This window comes from Mesoplodon densirostris, chromosome 14 (genome assembly GCF_025265405.1).
Source record: "Mesoplodon densirostris isolate mMesDen1 chromosome 14, mMesDen1 primary haplotype, whole genome shotgun sequence".
NCBI classification, from domain to species: domain Eukaryota; kingdom Metazoa; phylum Chordata; class Mammalia; order Artiodactyla; family Ziphiidae; genus Mesoplodon; species Mesoplodon densirostris.
In genome coordinates, this window is record NC_082674.1 from 81,580,908 (window position 1) to 81,595,256 (window position 14,349).

General features: G+C 39.2%; 1 protein-coding gene across 1 annotated transcript in view; it reads right to left on the minus strand.

Annotated features, from left to right (window-relative positions):
* Positions 1-14,349, minus strand: part of DNAH6 (dynein axonemal heavy chain 6) — a 268,777-nt gene that overhangs the window by 235,434 nt on the left and 18,994 nt on the right. The window lies entirely within an intron of this gene.

Here is a 14,349-nt window from a genome sequence, read left to right on the forward strand (position 1 = left end):
AGGGATGGCTGCCTTTTCAGCACCTCTTGGCATTCAGAATTCAGCCTCAAATTTCAGCTGCCTCCTTTGTTATTATTTTTTTCTTTTTTTTGGCACCGTGCAGATTGAGGGATATTTCCCCAACCCGGGATCGAACCTGGGTCCTTGGTAGTGAAAGCAAGGAGTCCTAACCACTGGACCACTAGGGAATTCCCTCAGCTTTCTCCTTTGGATGTTTGTACCATAAGGCCTTTCTTTGAGGAAATAATCAGAAAAATTAGTCTTCCTTTAAGACCTAAAAAGAGAACTTAACTTTCTCAATTACTGTGCTCTAAAATTCCTACTTTGTTGATAAAGAAGATGACTTTATGACCCAATTAACTAAACAGAGATCCTTGGAAAGTTAATCAGACTGAGAAGAATGTCTTGAATAAAATTAAACTTAACTATGATTTACTGGAAAAAAATCTGTAGTGTTTTCTTGCTGCTCAGTGTAGAATCATGGAATCCCTTGTCAAATTATTTTGTGGTAGAAACTGTCTCTGTCCATCTGAAATGAAACTTAGACTCAAGGCTTCTATTAATGTCTAAAAGGGTGTGTCATGTGGAGAGAATTGCATGGCTGACTGTGATAGGTCATCAATTGTCCTGTTCTTGTTGATTTCAGATAAAACTCAAAGGAAATCTACTGGGGGCCTAAAAATCATGATTTCTTCTGTTGGACTTAATTCTTGATTTTTCTAAAACAATAAGATCTCAATGTGATTTGTTATTTCAAACAGCATCTCTATCTGTTGTTACACCTTGCAGTGACGGAAAATGCATCTGTTCATTTTTAAACTGATCCACTGGACTAAAACTGCAGAAGCATGGTTTGTCTCTTGAGACCCTTCTGCTCAAGAACTCTGAACAGCCTATTGCTTATATCATTAAATCCAAATTATTCTGCTGGGTGTTTGTGGCACCCTCCTCCTGTCTCATATTAGTTCCTTCTCTGTCCACACACCACCCTTTTCAACTGTCAGGCTGGTTTCCAGCTTAGGCTGTGCTAGAATGCATACATATCTTTGTCCACCCTGTTCCCTTCTTCCATCCTGATTTCTACAAACAAGAGAGTGATTCCTTACCTGCTATAAGGTACTGGGTTGAATTAGATGAGCTCACGTGGCCCTATGCAAATTTAAGTTGTCTCTTTATTTTCATTATTACACAGTTTTAATCATTATGATGTGAACATATTTATTGGACAAAGGGAAACAAGCAAGTGCCTGGAAAGAAGTTAGCTATTTCCTGAGTTTTACATTTGTAAACCTCAATCTGTTTGATTATGGTCAATATCATGATTCAGTATGCATCTAGATCTAACCTGAACTGGAGAAGAGAAATGGCTTGGTTTGCTTCTGGTTTGATTAACCAGAAATGGTAAAATATCTGATAAGTAACTCATTTTCACCAAGAAAATTAAACAAAATTGTAAGTAAGAGGAAACTTCCAAGTTTCTTCAATAAGAGAGTGCTCTAGGGTCAGTGATTCTCAATATATGGTCCTTGGAATGGCAGCATCAACCTCATGTGGGAATTGCAAATTCGGAGGCCCCCTCCAGACCTACCGAATCAGAAACTTGGGGGTTAACAATCTATGTTTTTGCAAGTCCTTTAGGGCTTGCTGGAGAACAATTGCTCTAGGTCCATGGCCTACAACTCTGGTTGAATATTGGGATCATTTGATGAGTTTTAAAGAAATGATGTTGCTTGGGCTCTACCACAAACCAATTAAATAAAACTCTGGGGGTGGGGTCTGCGTGACTCTAGCAGCCAAGGCTGAGAACCACTGCTCTAGGTTCTTCAGATTTCTGTATAAGATGAAGTAATCACCCACTAAACTGTCATAGCTCAAAAATGGTGCGTGTGTGTGTGTGTGTGTGTGTGTGTGTGTTTGAAGGAAGGGTAGGGAGACAATCCAAAACTAAGGAGTTTTGATGATCCAAGTGAAAATACTAAGGACCTGTAGTGTTTCCACTTGCTGACTGACATTTGACTTGATTGAAATTTCTTCATGGACTAGCCCAAGAAAGCTGTCATTGTGTTAAGCAACCTGGGGAGGTTTCTGATAATGTGGCTTCAAAATGATCTGTTCCTGATTACATAACATATATGCCTCATTATAGTGTTTTTTATAATTATGACCTCAAATGGAAACTAGAATGCTTTCACTTGAGAAGGTTTCAAGCTGGCATTTACCTGTGTTTTCTGTTCTAGGCTGCTAAATACGTGATCTAGCTGAAAGGACAGAACAGCTTTAGTTTGAAATTTAAAAAGCTGCCTAAAAAAATTATTTTAGCATAACAGGCTCAGAAACTACTTGAGAACCAACTTGATCCCTTAGAAAGTAATATGGCCTGAACCCAGTGTGGACATTTTTATGGTCCTAACTATATTTCATAGAATCCCAATCCCAACAGATATCCCACAAGAAAAGATTCTTTGGTTATATAGGACAGAAATGCATAATTATATTTAACCCAAGGTTTATCAATCTCAGCACTACTGACATTTGGGGCCAGATAATTCTTCACTGTGTGGGACCATCCTGGGAACTGTCAGCTGTTTAGCAGCATCCCTGTCCTTTTCCCACTCCATACCAGCAGCGCCACTCTTTCCAGTTGTAACAATCAAAAATATCTCTGGATGTTGCCAAATGTCTCCCAGGGGGCAAAAAATCTTCCAGATTGAGAACCAGTGATTTAACTTGATGTTTCTCAAATTTACATGATCATAGAACATGTTCTTTTACTATCCACCTGTTAATATCACTTATGATCTTATGATCCAGGAAATACACACTGGGAAACACTTAGGTAGAGGACACATTGTGTCCTCTTTCTTGGCTTTTCTCGGACCCTAAAGATGCTCAGGATTTAGGAGGACTCTGTTGTACATTGATTTCTAATGACTTTAAAATTGAAATTGCACAGAAGATTAAATCATAGAATTGAAAGATGGAGCATCAGACATTATTCTGAATTTCCTGTCTGTAAATCGCAAAACACTATCAAATAGCAAAGTCCTTAGTATATCTGTACCTAAATTTCCTCTTCTTTCAACTATACAGGATGTCTTTTTCCTGGGGCTTTTTTTCAGGATGAAATAAGATTAATGTACAGAAAGCACTCAGCACAATGCCTAGCACAGAGTGTGTGACAAATGTCAAGAGTAGTTGTTATTCTGAGGATGAGTACATTAGGCATAATGCATGAGTGCTTGGGTTCTGAAATTTAACTACTTGGGTTTGAATTCCAGCCCCAAAATTCACTAGCTATATGAACTTTGTCAAATTTCTCAACTCTGCCTTAGTTTCCTCATTTGTAAAACGGATATATCAATACTACCCACCTTGTAGAGTTGCTATGGAGATTAATTATATAAAGAATTTGGAACAATATTTGGCACAAACTAAGAGTTGGTGTTTTTAATATTGAGTTGCAGGACTCATCCATTTCTTTGTAAAGACTTGGTATCCCACTATGGCCTTATGATGCACCCACGGTTCCTTACCAATATGAACAAGTTTATATTTCGGTGACCAAACCAAGAAATAGCAAAATATTGACATACACAATTAAAACAATAGTGAGATGAGAGGTTCCATAGATATGGGAAAAAAGTCCCTCATGTACTAGGGAGGGAATGGTCAGACATCACAGTGGCTCCTTTTTCAGGAGTATGAAAAAGAAATATTTACACATTGCCCTACCAGAGGGTCTCCTTCAATTCAACTAAATGGTCATGCTCATTAGACTTTCATAGACTATATCTGGCAGCCCTCTACCTAGAAGGCTAGAACAGGAACTACTTCTTGCCTTCAAGGCAGCATCAGTCTTTGCTTTTCCATGGGACCCATAGCAACAATTCAATAGCCACCCCCGAGCTATCCTCTCCCCAGGTGACAACTCAGATGCAAGGACATGAGATCCATATTGGGTGGGTGTGAAAATCACCCTGGCTTAAGAGGAGCCAATATTTCTTGCAATAACTATAAGCATACATTTTAGGGTTCCTGCAGAGACATGCCCAGAAAAAGAACTGCGAAACTATGGGAAGTCCAAAGCTATGGCTCCCCTTCAGGTACTTATAATTCATTTATAGTTCCTCTCAATGCAGATATAATTTACCAATCAGGGGTCATTTTTATCATAAGCAATGTTGCCTAGAAACAACTGACATTCTACTTGTATTAGGTTACCAGGGGAACAGAGCTTCAGAGTTAACCAAAGGCCAGATTCTCATGCGGAGAAAACTGTTCTACAATCCTCTAAAGCAGCCGTCCCCAACCTTTTTGGCACCAGGGACCGGTTTCGTGGAAGACTATTTTTCCACGGATGGTGAGTGTGTGGGGGATGGTTCAGGAGGTAATGTCAGCGTTGGGGAGCGGCAGATGAAGCTTCACTTGCTTGCCTGCCGCGCACCTCCTGCTGTGTGGCATGGTTCCTAACAGGCCATGGACTAATACTGGTCCAGTATGGGTCCGCGGCCCGGGGGTTGGGGACCCCTGCTCTGAAGCAACGCCTCCCAAACTTTGCATGTTCTAACACACTTGTACAGTGATAACATTTTATAAAGCACACTGGTGAAGACATTAATTATAATTTCTTTGTATTATAATAAGAAAAATAAAACAAAATATTCAGGGAAATATTCAATACTGAATTTTATAAAACTTCCAAACAAAGTCTAGCTCATAAACAACCACAGCTATGACTATAAATTTTTGAAGTATCTGCTGCATTTCTAATCAAGACATGATGAATGGTCTGTTCAAATTATTAAAGTCACCACTGCTAAGGAATACACTTCATAGACGTGGGAGACAGCAAATGGCAGATGATGATTTATTGCTCTGTCTCTGATGAATGGAAACTCCCTTTTCCACTGACTAGAATTTGTATCACTTGTTCTTTTGAAATTATGTTCCAGAGGTACCATCATTCTTTAATTCTAACAGCTTTTCATTTTCTTGCTTTGATAAATGTGGTGTTGAAATTTCTTATGATAATACAAATTGATTTAAAACCCAAACATTTCCATATCAAGTACCTTAGAAACAATGGTGACACTTTCTCTCAAACATAGATGTTATGCTGTTTGACTTAATAATTTTTCCTTAAATTTAAATTCTTAACAATGACTAAAAAATCATGAGAGAGCCATTTTAAATTTCACTGTTCTGAAGTTGAATTTTTGCTTTGAATTCCTAATCTTTGTCAGTATGTGTTAATATATTTTCAGGCAGCTCTTATATTTTTTTATTAAGTTCATTCAGGTACTCAAATGTCAGTTAAGTAACCCAGCTGTAAAACCCAAAACTATCCTTCACTAAATCTACAAAGTTGAATCATTTGCAAAATACTATACAATTCTTGACAAAATTCTTCCTTTGGATCACCTAGGCATTTAAGTCTGAAACAACAAATAATGGTGTTCTGCTCACATATCTTTGTAGAAAGCTTAAAAACAGAAGGTCAGGTGGTGGCTTCGATTTTATTATAGTTACAATTTTGATAATATTATTTAATTTGGAATTCATAACTGCAGAGAAACATTTACATGTGGGAGTTCTTTTGTGAATAAAATACTGTATTATGTATTTTAATCTCAGGATTATCAGAATAAACTCTACATGGAAAATATATTTTCAAGAAGTAGAGAATTCAGCACCACCAGACCAGCTTTTCAACAAATGCTAAAGGAACTTCTCTAGGAGGGAAACACAAGAGAACATAAAGAACTACAAAAACAAACCAGAAACAATTAAGAAAATGGTAACATACATATCAATAATCACCTTAAATGTAAATGGATTAAATGCTCAAAACCAAAAGACACAGGCTCACTGAATGGATACAACAATAAGACCTGTATATATGCTGTCTACAAGAGACCCACTTCAGACCTAGGGACATATACAGACTGAAAGTGAGGGGATTGAAAAAGATATTCCATGCAAATGGAAATCAAAAGAAAGCTGGTGTAGCAATACTCATATCAGACAAAATAGACTTTAAAATAAAGACTGTTTCAAGAGACAAGGAAGGACACTACATAATGATCAAGGGATCAATCCAAGAAGATATAACAACTATAAATATATATGCACCCAACATAGGAGCAACTCAATACATAAGGCAAATGCTAACAGCCATAAAAGGGGAAAATGACACTAACACAATAATAGTGGAGGAATTTAACACCCCACTTACACCAATGGACAGATCATCCAGACAGAAAATTAATATGGAAACACAAGCCTTAAATGACACATTAGACCAGATAGACCTAGTTGATATTTATAGGACATTCCATCTGAAAACAGCAGAATACACTTTCTTCTCAAGTGCACACAGAACATTCTCCAGTATAGATCACATTTTGCATCACAAATCAAGACTCGGTAAATTGAAGAAAACTGAAATTGTATCAAGCATCTTTTCTGACCACAACACTATGAGATTAGAAATCAATTACAGGAAAAAAACTGTAAAAAACACAAACACATGGAGGCTAAACAATATGCTGCTAAATAACCAAGAGATCACTGAAGAAATACAAAAAAAACTAGAGACAAATGACAATGAAAACATGACAAACCAAAACCCTATCAGATGCAGCAAAAGCAGTTCTAAGAGGGAAGTTTATAGCAATAAAATCCTACCTCAAGAAACAAGAAAAATCATAAATAAACAACCTAACTTTACACCTAAAGCAACTAGAGAAATAAGAACAAACAAAACCCCAAGTTAGCAGAAGGAAAGAAATAATGAAGGTCAGAGCAGAAATCAATGAAATGGAAACTAAGAAAACAATAGCAAAGATTAATAAAACTAAAAGCTGGTTCTTTTGAGAAGATAAACAAAATTGATAAATCTTTAGCCAGACTCATCAAGAAAAAAGGGAGAGGGCTCAAATCAATAAAATTAGAAATGAAAAAGGTGAAGTTATAACTGATACCACAGAAATACAAAGGATAAGATGTAAAGCCAGGGCCTCAGACATGGAGCCGGAGTGTAGACACCTGTCAAGCCCAGGCAGAGTCCTTGGTGCACTGGGTGGCATGGGCAGTGCAGGTGGCCCAGCTCTGACCCTGAGGACACCAGGCCGCCTTGTGCACCTCAGGCCACTGCCATGCCCCTCCGGCAGCTCCGAGTCCCCATTGCCACGCAGCAGCCAGGTGGTACCAGGGATTTGGATGTCCGTGTATTTGGGGGACCATTACTTCGCCTGCCACATGGCTTTGTATGGGAGGAGCTCCAAGATGGCAGAAGAATAAGATGCAGAGATCAACTTCCTGCCCACAAATACATCAGAAATACATCTATATGTGGAACAACTCCTACAGAACACCTACTGAACGCTGGCAGAAGAACCCAGACCTCCCAAAAGGCAAGAAATCCCCCACGTACCTGGGTAAGGCAAAAAAAAAAAAAAAAGAAAAGAAAAAACAGAGACAAAAGAATAGGGACGGGACCTGCGCCAGTGGGAGGGAGCCGTGAAGGAGGAAAGGTGTCCACACACTAGGAAGCCCCTTCGCGGGCGGAGACTGTGGGTGGCGGAGGGGGAAAGCTTCAGAGTAGCAGAGGAGAGCGCAGCCACAGGGGTGCGGAGGGCAAAGAGGAGAGATTCCCGCACAGAGGATTGGTGCCAACTGGCACTCACCAGCCCGAGAGGCTTGTCTGCTCACCCGTCGGGACGGGTTGGGGCTGGGAGCTGAGGCTCGGGCTTTGGTTGGATCCCAGGGAGAGGACTGGGGTTGGCTGCGTGAACACAGCCTGAAGGGGGCTAGTGCACCATGGCTAGCCGGGAGGGAGTCCAGGAAAAAGTCTGGAGCTGCCAAAGAGACAAGAGACGTTTTCTTGCCCCTTTGTTTTCTGGGGCGCAAGGAGAGGGGATTAAGAGTGCCGCTTAAAGGAGCTCCAGAGACAGGCGTGAGACACGGCTATCAGCACCGACCCCAGAGATGGGCATGAGACGCTAAGGCTGCTGCTGCCGCCACCAAGAAGCCTGTGTGCAAGCACAGGTCACTGTCCACACCTCCCCTCCCAGGAAGCTGTGCAGCCCGCCACTGCCAGGGTCCCGTGATCCAGGGACACCTTCCCTGGGAGAACACACAGCACACCTCAGGCTGGTGCAACGTCATGCTGGCGTCTGCCGCCGCAGGCTTGCCCTGCATCCGTACCCCTCCCTCCTACCAGCCCGAGTGGACCAGAGCAGCCAAATCAGTTGCTCCTTTAACCCTGTCCTGTCTGAGTGAAGAGCAGACGCCCTCAGGTGACCTACAGGCAGAGGCGGGTCCAAATCCAAAGCTGAATCCCGGAAGCTGTGCGAATAAAGAAGAGAAAGGGAAATTTCTCCCAGCAGCCTCAGGAGCAGCGGATTAAATCTCCACAATCAACTTGTACGCTGCATCTGTGGAATGCCTGAACAGACAATGAATCATCCCAAATTGAGGAGGTGGACTTTGGGAGCAACGATATATATATATTTTTCCCTTTTTCTCTTTTTGTGAGTGTGTGTGTGTATGCTTCTGTGTGTGATTTTGTCTGTATAGCTTTGCTTTTACCATTTGTCCTAGGGTTCTGTCTTTTCTTTTTAAATTATTACTTAAAATTTTTTTCTTAATAATTATTTTTTAATTTTTATTCTAATAACTTTATTTTACTTTACTTTATATTATTTTATTTTATCTTCTTCTTTCTTTCTTTCTTTCTTTCTTTTTTTTTCTCCCTTTTATTCTGAGCCGTGTGGAGGACAGGCTCTTGGTGCTCCAGCCAGGCATCAGGGCTGGGCCACTGAGGTGGGAGAGCCAAGTTCAATACACTGGTCCACAACACACCTCCCAACTCCACGTAATATCAAACGGCAAAAATCGCCCAGAGATCTCCATCTCAATGCCAAGACCGAGCTCCACTCAATGACCAGCAAGCTACAGTGCAGGACACCCTATGCCAAACAACTAGCAAGACAGGAACACAACCCCATCCATTAGCACAGAGGCTCCTAAAATCATAATAAGGCCACAGACACTGCAAAACACACCACGAGACGTGGACCTGCCCAGCAGAAAGACAAGATCCAGCCTCATCCACCAGAATGCAGGCACTAGTCCCCTCCACCAGGAAGCCTACAAAACCCACTGCAACAACATTAGCCACTGGGGACAGACACCAAAAACAACAGAAACTACGAACCTGCAGCCTGCAAAAAGGAGACACAAAACACAGTAAGTTAAGCAAAGTGAGAAGACAGAGAAACACACAGCAGATAAAGGAGCAAGGCAAAAACCCACCAGACCAAACAAATGAAGAGGAAATAGGTGGTCTACCTGAAAAAGAATTCAGAATATTGATAGTAAAGATGATCCAAAATCTTGGAAATAGAATGGAGAAAATACAAGAAACATTTAACAAAGACCTAGAAGAACTAAACAGCAAACAAACAGTGATGAACAACACAATAAATGAAATTAAAAATTCTCTAGAAGGGATCAATGGCAGAATAACTGAGGCAGAAAAACGGATAAGTGACCTGGAAGATAAAATAGTGGAAATAACTACTGCAGAGCAGAATAAAGAAAAAAGAATGAAAAGAATTGAGGACACTCTCAGAGACCTCTGGGACAACATTAAATGCATCAACAATCGAATTATAGGAGTCCCAGAAGAAGAAGAGAAAAGAAAGGGACTGAGAATATATTTGAAGAGATTATAGTTGAAAATGTCCCTAATATGGGAAAGGAAATAGTTAATAAAATCCAGGAAGGACAGACAGTCCCATACAGGATAAATCCAAGGAGAAACACACCAAGATACATATTAATGAAACTATCAAAAATTAAATACAAACAACAAATATTAAAAGCAGCAAGGGAAAAACAACACATAACACATAAGGGAATCCCCATAAGGTTAACAGCTGAACTTTCAGCAGAAACTCTGCAAGCCAGAGTGGCAGGACATGTTTAAAGTGATGAAGGAGAAAAGACTACAACAAAGATTACTCTACCCAGCAAAGATCTCATTCACATTTGATGGAGAAATTAAAAGCTTTACAGACAAGCAAAAGCTAAGAGAATTTTGCACTACCAAACCAGCATTACAACAAATGCTAAAGGAACTTCTCTAGGCAGGAAACACAAGAGAAGGAAAAGTCCTACAATAATAAACCCCGCCAAATTAAGAAAATGGTAATAAGCACATACATATCGATAATTGCCTTAAATGTAAATGGATTAAATGCTCCAACCAAAAGACATAGACTGGTTGAATGGATACCAGAAAAACCCCATACATATGGTGTCTACAAGAGACCCACTTCAGACCTAGGGACACATACAGACTGAAAGTGAGGGGATGGAAAAAGATATTCCATGCAAATAAAAATCAAAAGAAAGCTGGAGTAGCAATTCTCATATCAGACAAAATAGACTTTAAAACAAACACTATTACAAGAGACAAAGAAGGACACTACATAATGATCAACGGATCAATCCAAGAAGAAAATATAACAATTGTAAATATTCATGCACCCAACATAGGAGCACCTCAACACCTAAGACAAACACTAACAGCCACAAAAGAGGAAATCGACAGTAACACAATCGTAGTAGGGGACTTTAACACCCCACTTTAACCAATGGACAGATCATCCAAAATGAAAATAAAGAAGGAAACACAAGCTTTAAATGATACATTAAAAAAGATGGACTTAATTGATATTTATAGGACATTTCATCCAAAAACAACAGAATACACATTCTTCTCAACTGCTCATGGAACATTCTCCAGGATAGATCATATCTCGGGTCACAAATTAAGCCTCGGTAAGTTTCAGAAAATGGAAATCATATCAAGTATCTTTTCCGACTACAACGCTATGAAACTAAATATCAATTACAGGAAAAAACCTGTAAGAAATACAAACACATGGAGGCTAAACAACACACTACTTAATAACCAAGAGATCACTGAAGAAATCAAAGAGGAAATCAAAAAATACCTAGAAACAAATGACAATGAAAACATAACAACCCCAAACCTATGGGATGCAGCAAAAGCAGTTCTAAGAGGGAAGTTTATATCAATACAATCCTAGCTTAAGGAACAAGAAACATCTCAAAGAAACAACCTAAATTTACACCTAAAGCACTTAGAGAAAGAAGAACAAAAGACCCCAAAGTTAGCAGAAGGAAAGAAATTATAAAGATCAGATCAGAAAGAAATGAAAAACAAATGAAGGAAACAATAGCAAAGATCAGTAAAACTAAAAGTTGGTTCTTTGAGAGGATAAACAAAATTGATAAACCATTAGCCAGACTTATCAAGAAGAAAAGGGAGAAGACTCAAATCAATAGAATTAGAAATGAAAAAGGGGAAGTAACAACTGACACTGCAGAAATACAAAGGATCATGAGAGATTACTACAAGCAACTCTATGCCAATAAAATGGACAACCTGGAAGAAATGGACAAATTGTTAGAAATACACAACCTTCCAAGACTGAACCAGGAAGAAATAAAATAAATGAACAGACCAACCACAAGCACTGAAATTGAAACTGTGATTAAATATCTTCCAACAGGGCTTCCCTGGTGGCGCAGTGGTTGGGAGTCCGCCTGCTGATGCAGGGGACACCAGTTCGTGCCCCGGTCTGGGAAGATCCCACATGCCATGGAGCAGCTGGGCCCATGAGCCGTGGCCACTGAGCCTGTGCATCTGGAGCCTGTGCTCCACAACAGGAGAGGCCACAGCAGTGAAAGGCCTGCGTACCACAGGAAAAAAAAAATCATCCCACAAACAAAAGCCCAAGACGAGATGCCTCCACAGGCTAATTCTATCAAACATTTAGAAAAGAGCTAACACCTATCCTTCTTAAACTCTTCCAAAATACAGCAGAGGGAAGAACCCTCCCAAACTCATTCAACGAGGCCACCATCACTCTGATACCAAAAACAGAAAAAGATGTCACAAAGAAAGAAAACTACAGGCCAGTATCACTGATGAACATAGATGCAAAAATCCTCAACAAAATACTAGCAAACAGAATCCAACAGCACATTTAAAGGATCATAAACTATGATCAAGTGGGGTTTATCCCAGGAATGCAAGAATTCTTCAATATATGCAAATCAATCAACGTGATACACCATATTAACAAATTGAAAGAGAAAAACCACATGATCATCTCAATAGATTCAGAGAAAGCTTTCAACAAAATTCAACACCCATTTATGATAAAAACCCTCCACAAAGTAGGCATAGAGGGAACTTTCCTCAACATAATAAAGGCCATATGTGACAAACCCACAGCCACATTGTCCTAAATGGTGAAAAACTGAAAACATTTCCTCTAAGATCAGGAACAAGACAAGGTTGCCCACTCTCACCACTATTATTCAACATAGTTTTGGAAGTTTTAGCCACAGCAGCCAGAGAAGAAAAAGAAATAACAGTGACCCAAGTTGGAAAAGAAGAAATAAAGCTGTCACTGATAGCAGATGACATGATACTATACGTAGAGAATCCTAAAGATGCTACCAGAAAACTATTAGAGCTAATCAATGAATTTGATAAAGCTGCAGGATACAAGATTAAAGCAAAGATATCTCTTGCATTCCTATGAACTAATGATGAAAAATCTGAAGTGAAATGAAGAAAACACTCCCATTTACCATTGCAACAAAAAGAATAAAATATCTAGGAATAAACTTACCTAAGGAGACAAAAGACCTATATACAGAAAATTATAAGACATTGATGAAAGAAATTAAAGATGATACAAACAGATGGAGAGATATACCATGTTCTTGGATTAGAAGAATCAATATTGTGAAAATGACTCTACTACACAAAGCAATCTACAGATTCAATGCAATCCCTATCAAACTACCACTGGCATTTTTCACAGAACTAGAAGAAGAAATTTCACAATTTGTATGGAAACACAAAAGACCTCGAATAGCCAAAGTAATCTTGAGATAGAAAAATGGAGCTGACGAAATCAGGCTCCCTGACTTCAGAGTATACTACAAAGCTACAGTAATCAAGGCAGTATGGTATGGCACAAAAAGAGAAATATAGATCAATGCAACAGGATAGAAAGCCCAGAGATAAACCCATGGACATATGGTCACATTATCTTCGATAAAGGAGGCAATAATATACAGTGAAGAAAAGACAGCCTCTTCAATAAGTGGTGCACGGAAAATTGGACAGCTACATGTAAAAGGATGAAATTAGAACACTCCCTAACACCATACACAAAAATAAACTCAAAATGGATTAAGGACCTAAATGTAAGGCCAGACACCATCAAACTCTTAGAGGAAAACATAGGCAAAACACTATATGACATAAATCACAGAAAGATCCTTTTTGACCCACCTCCTAGAGAAATGGAAATAAAAACAAAAATAAACAAATGGGACAAATAACAAAAGGTTTTGCACAGCAAAGGAAAGCATAAACAAGATGAAAAGACAACCCTTAGAATGGGAGAAAATATTTGCAAATGAAGCAACTGACAAGGGATTAATCTGGAAAATATACAAACAGCTCCTGCAGCTCAATATCAAAAAAAACAAACAACTCGATTAAAAAATGGCCAGAAAATCTAAATAACCATTTCTCCAAAGAAGATATAGAGATGGCCAAGAGACACATGAAAAGATGCCAACATCACTAATTATTAGAGAAATGCAGATTAAAGCTACAATGAGTTATTGCCTCACACCAGTTAGAATGGCCATCATTAAAAAATCTACAAACAATAAATGCTGGAGAGGGTGTGAAGAAAAGGGACCCTCTTGCACTGTTGGTGGGAATGTAAATTGATACGGCCACTATGGAGAACAGTATGGAGGTTCCTTCAAAAAGTAAAAATAGAACTACCATATAACCCAGCAATCCCACTACTGGGAATATACCCAGAGAAATCATAATGCAAAAAGACACATGCCCCCAATGTTCATTACAGCACTATTTACAATAGCCAGGACATGGAGGCAAGCTAAATGTCCATCAACAGATTAATGGATAAAGAAGATGCGGTATATTTGTACAAATTGTGTCATTTGTAGAGAAATGGATAGACCTAGAGACTGACATACAGAGTGAAGTAAGCCAGAAAGAGAAAAACAAATATCATATATTAACACATATATGTGGAATCTAGAAATTGGTACTGATGAACCTATTTGCAAAGCAGAAATAGAGACATAGATGTAGAGAACAAATGTGTGGACAACAGGGGTGGGAATGGGGGGAGTGGGATGAATTGGGAGATTGGGATTAACATATATATGCTGCTGGGTATGAAATAG